The sequence below is a fragment of the Mytilus californianus genome, unplaced genomic scaffold (assembly GCF_021869535.1).
Source record: "Mytilus californianus isolate M0D057914Y unplaced genomic scaffold, xbMytCali1.0.p SCAF_5, whole genome shotgun sequence".
In the NCBI taxonomy this organism is placed as follows: domain Eukaryota; kingdom Metazoa; phylum Mollusca; class Bivalvia; order Mytilida; family Mytilidae; genus Mytilus; species Mytilus californianus.
The window spans coordinates 32,134,325-32,139,956 of record NW_026262701.1 but is presented as its reverse complement, the minus strand read 5'-3'; the positions used below and the strand labels follow the sequence as shown (position 1 = coordinate 32,139,956).

General features: G+C 33.7%; 1 long non-coding RNA gene across 1 annotated transcript; it reads right to left on the bottom strand.

The window, feature by feature from the left end:
* Nucleotides 1-2,473: 2,473 nt before the first annotated feature.
* LOC127700349 (uncharacterized) lies at nt 2,474-4,769 on the bottom strand. Its single transcript, XR_007981555.1, has 3 exons — nt 4,107-4,769; nt 3,314-3,382; nt 2,474-2,549 (listed from the first exon to the last, which is right to left on the bottom strand). It is a non-coding gene; the product is annotated as an uncharacterized LOC127700349 (long non-coding RNA).
* Between the last annotated feature and the right edge of the window lie 863 nt (nt 4,770-5,632).

Here is a 5,632-nt window from a genome sequence, read left to right as displayed (position 1 = left end):
CATATTTATCATATAATTAAAGCGCAATGAAGTGCAAATTTTCAAAACTTGACCTTTCACATAATTCTATTTAAATAAAAAGGTTTTTTCGAATGTATTGCAGTGAAAACCCTTTTTCAGAGAGAAATGCCCATAAGCTTTTAAGTAAACATTATGACATCACACGTATTATGATGTCATTAAATAGCGACTGATAAAAATAATGCTAAGCACAGTTTGCATTGTTACATAACGAACAGTTGCCTCAGGGTTAAAGTCAAAATGTCGAGTCGAAAAGATCAGTTACTAAGCATTTTTATATAATATCAAGACCATAGCCACAGTTTTCCTATCAGCATATTTTCATCACCCTGACTGTAATTTCAATTGCATAAAAACCATAAATAAAAATTTAGAGCTTGCCTAATAAAACAAAATGCTTACCAGTAATTCAGAACTTTTTAAAACCTCTTATTTGCCGTCTCAGGTTAAACTGGAATGATATGTCTGAAACTAAAATAAGACAAAAAATTTACTCAGGTTGTCTTATCATTTCATTTAAATACAAACTGTATAATTGAGAGGGAAAAATCAAATCCTTGAAAGTTTTATCACAAATAAAGAGATTCTTCTCTCTTGTGGCTTCACAACCTTCATTTTAACCTTTTTTATGAGGAGCAATCAGTAGTAGCTTAATAGCAGAATAGGTGAAGCACTTTGTTTTTAGATTTGACCCTCCATATCCAGAAATCAACGCCACTTTGCTTATTTGAACATTATACTAAAGAAATCAGATACGGGTCACGGAAATTATATTGAAATGATAGGGAATTTTGAAAAAATGTCTGTTTTAACTTTGATTTAAGTGATAGACAGGTTGCCGAGGCAGAAAATAAATGTACACAACAATATACACCATTTAAACGAAATATAATGACTGTCGTTGCAAAAAACAAGGTTCCTGAGCTATTTAAAAAATCGAAGCGAGAAGCTTTTAACATTGCAGTATAAAATACAGGCTAAAATGGCTGAAACGTCAAATTTGCAAACTTCGTGTTGAAAATTGGCTAACATGGTCATTAGAAATACAGGTTGCCGGGGTGAAACTTGAAACTTGAATGTCCAAAGAATAAGCAAGTCCAAACTTTGTATGTGTAGTCGTTGAACTCTAGGTTCCCACGTAAAATTAAAATGCCTCTATTTCAAGAAGAATAAATTCACGAAAACACGAAAAATTCACTAAATTCGCGTTCATTGTTTTGATTTTGACCGCCTGACAACTTTACGGAAATATCAGAGTGATTATAAACAAGGACTCTGTGACGGGCAACTTATAATATCCGTGTTTTAAAGATTTTAATGATATCAAGCCAGTCCACTTCAAACTATTATCACGTGGTACAATTCTCATTTACATATTATGAATATTAATTAGCAAAAGTACTACTAATTTCTGGCTATGCCCCCTTTTTCACTGAGAAAAGACACTATCTTGTGATTTGTTACTGTGCATTAAAATATATAGCAATTTGTGCTTTTCTTTAAATATGTTTGTCTGTTTAATTGCATGTTTTAGTGACCAGCTGCTAATTAATGGTCAAATTATTGATGTAAAACAATGTATCACTAACAAATTATATTCGTCCGAAGTGTGTTATTTCCCTTGATTATCAGCTATTCCTGTAGCATGTGTAGACTGGAATGATAATGACATAACAATTTCTTTAGTGTGTCATGTTGACTTACAATTTAACAATATTAAATCTTTCCAAAAGAAGTTAGTCCCTTTTTCATGTCAATAACATGTGCCAGCGTCTGATGTTAACACAGTTTTTATTGTGCCTAAAAGAAGTGCTCCAGCCCCGTGCCAGTAATACATTTCAAAAATTGTTGCCGATCTTTATAAATAATGTTAATCTAAAACCAGCTGTGATGGCTAGGTATTTATTAAAAACAACTAACCTTCATTTTCACAATTTTCTCTGGTGTACAAGATGCAATCATTCATAAATTAGTCTGACAACTTCAAATATACAGTCTTATAAATTGGGGCAATATGCGCAATTGTTTCTCCATAGGCGGTAATGGTAACGTTTTCTTCTGTAGCTCAGTCCATATCGTAAACTTGGATATGTATGATGTCTCGTTTCGAAGCTGAGACATTTTCACAGATGTGGTTAAATTTTTGGGGTACAAAGTGTGATTCATTTTTCCGTAAATTAGCATACCCCGAAAGTCCTTTCGTGATGCGGCTCTTCCTGGTAAAAAATCCCTTTTTTCACATAAAAAATTCTTTGGAAATTTAATACTTTGAAAACATTTAATAACTCAATAGTTTTTACACATTTATTCTATGGTCCTCTACTTTCAAAATCAACACAAATGGTTAAGCTCAGTCAATTGTTAAAAATAGAAACATGTCCAATATCACTACACAGAGATTTTTTGTTTACACACACATTTTGTGTTCCTCAATTTGAGGCGCATTAGGGATATGATTTTTCCCAATAGTCCTGTGTAATCTTCATTGGTATGACTTTCTGAATAAAACTGTGAGTTTTTGTCCATTTCTGATAGAAAATAAAGTTGTTTCAGCACTATAAGGCAATGATCCTTTTATCCCTATATTCATTAATTTTGAGTACAATGTGTAAGTATAATATTTATTTCTTCCAGTATACCTTCTCAAGTCGCAATATAGATAAAATATCTAATGATAACCTTTAATTACAATATAAAGACCCTGTTCAAGCATTTAATAAAATTTCTGATGTCTAAAAGTGCATTTTGACTGAGAAATTATGCAAAAATGTAGATTTCATCCAAAAACTCTAAAAAATACTTAATAATTTTTGCCACTGGAAATCTGGTAATTTCTACCTGAAAAACCACTCTAAAATGGTGTGAATGTCATATTTATCATATAATTAAAGCGCAATGAAGTGCAAATTTTCAAAACTTGACCTTTCACATAATTCTATTTAAATAAAAAGATTTTTTCGAATGTATTGCAGTGAAAACCCTTTTTTAGTGAGAAATGCCCATAAGCTTTTAAGTAAACATTATGACATCACACGTATTATGATGTCATTAAATAGCGACTGATAAAAATAATGCTAAGCACAGTTTGCAGTGTTACACAACGAACAGTTGCCTCAGGGTTAAAGTCAAAATGTCGAGTCGAAAAGATCAGTTACTAAGCATTTTATATAATACCAAGACCATAGCAACAGTTTTCCTATCAGCATATTTTCATCCCCCTGACTGTAATTTCAATTGCATAAAAACCATAAATAAACAATTTAGAGCTTGCCTAATAAAACAAAATGCTTACCAGTAATTCAGAACTTTTTAAAACCTCTTATTTGCCGTCTCAGGTTAAACTGGAATGATATGTCTGAAACTAAAATAAGACAAAAAATTTATTCAGGTTGTCTTATCATTTCATTTAAATACAAACTGTATAATTGAGAGGGGAAAATCAAATCCTTGAAAGTTTTATCACAAATAAAGAGATTCTCCTCTCTTGTGGCTTCACAACCTTCATTTTAACCTTTTTTATGAGGAGCAATCATTAGTAGCTTTATAGCAGAATAGGTGGAGCACTTTGTTTTAAGATTTGACCCTCCCCCTTTTTCACTGAGAAAAGACACTATCTTGTGATTTGTTACTGTGCATTAAAATATATAGCAATTTGTGCTTTTCTTAAAATATGTTTGTCTGTTTAATTGCATGTTTTAGTGACCAGCTGCTAATTAATGGTCAAATTATTGGTGTAAAACAATGTATCACTATCAAATTATATTCGTCCGAAGTGTGTTATTTCCCTTGATTATCAGCTATTCCTGTAGCATGTGTAGACTGGAATGATAATGACATAACAATGTTTTTAGTGTGTCATGTTGACTTACAATTTAACAATATTAAATCTTTCCAAAAGAAGTTAGTCCCTTTTTCATGTCAATAAAATGTGCCAGCGTTTGATGTTAACACAGTTTTTATTGTGCCTAAAAGAAGTGCTCCAGCCCCGTGCCAGTAATACATTTCAAAAATTGTTGCCGATCTTTATAAATAATGTTAATCTAAAACCAGCTGTGATGGCTAGGTATTTATTAAAGACAACTAACCTTCATTTTCACAATTTTCTCTGGTGTACAAGATGCAATCATTCATAAATTAGTCTGACAACTTCAAATATACAGTCTTATAAATTGGGGCAATATGCGCAATTGTTTCTCCATAGGCGGTAATGGTAACGTTTTCTTCTGTAGCTCAGTCCATATCGTAAACTTGGATATGTATGATGGCTCGTTTCGAAGCTGAGACATTTTCACAGATGTGGTTAAATTTTTGGGGTACGAAGTGTGATTCATTTTTCCGTAAATTAGCATACCCCGAAAGTCCTTTCGTGATGCGGCTCTTCCTGGTAAAAAATCCCTTTTTTCACATAAAAAATTCTTTGAAAATCTAATACTTTGAATACATTTAATAACTCCATAGTTTTTACACATTTATTCTATGGTCCTCTACTTTCAAAATCAACACAAATGGTTAAGCTCAGTCACTTGTTAAAAATAGAAACATGTCCAATATCACTACACAGAGATAGTTTGTTTACACACACATTTTGTGTTCCTCAATTTGAGGCGCATTAGGGATATTGACCCATATTATGACGCAGGAAATAGCCGACAAGTTGAACGTCAAGCCAGACGGAAAGGAAACCCTCAACATATCCGCCTTTGGAAATTCAGACAAGAATGTTCGCCACATGAATAAAGCCACAGTGTACTTAGAAGCAGACTCAGGAGAGAAAATGCCTTTACAGGTATTGATTGTACCTACCATAGCAGCGCCGATCCAGAATAATCGCAGGTACATTTCACAGCAACTACATTATTTGAAGGGACTAAAACTAGCCCACCCGTTATCAGAGGATAATAGCTTCGAAATCTCTTTGCTCATTGGAGAAGACCACTACTGGGATGTGATCAAGGATGATATCGTTCGAGGCGACGGACCGACAGCGATGAGCTCGAACATAGGATATTTGTTATCTGGACCGCTTACATGTACCAGAGGACAACGCAATTCACAAATGATGCATATATTATCTAGTCACACAAAAGAGGACTATGATATTGAGAGGTTTTGGAAATTGGAGTCCCTTGGTATACAAGAAAACAACAAACTTAACACGGAGAAACAGAACATCAAACAATTTTCATCAACATCGATAACATATGAGGATGGAAAGTACGTGGCAAAACTTCCCTGGGTTGAAGAATGCCCTGAATTACCGACAAACGAGATGATCGCAAGAGCAAGGACCCATAGAGTCGTTAACCGCTTAAATCAGGAACCAAACTTATTTAAAATCTATGGCGACATAATTAAAGAGCAGGAAAACCGTGGTTTCATCGAAAAGGTAGGAGAGAATGAGGACGAGCCACAGCGCATACACTACATACCGCATCACCCCGTCAAAAAAGATTCCACAACTACTCCGATTAGAATTGTGTATGATTGCAGTTGTAAAGAGAACGCAAAAAGTTCGAGTTTGAATGACTGTCTTCATTCATATCCGCCAATTTCAAATGATATAACAGAGATACTTACCAGATTTCGTACTCAGAAGTTTGCAGTGACAACA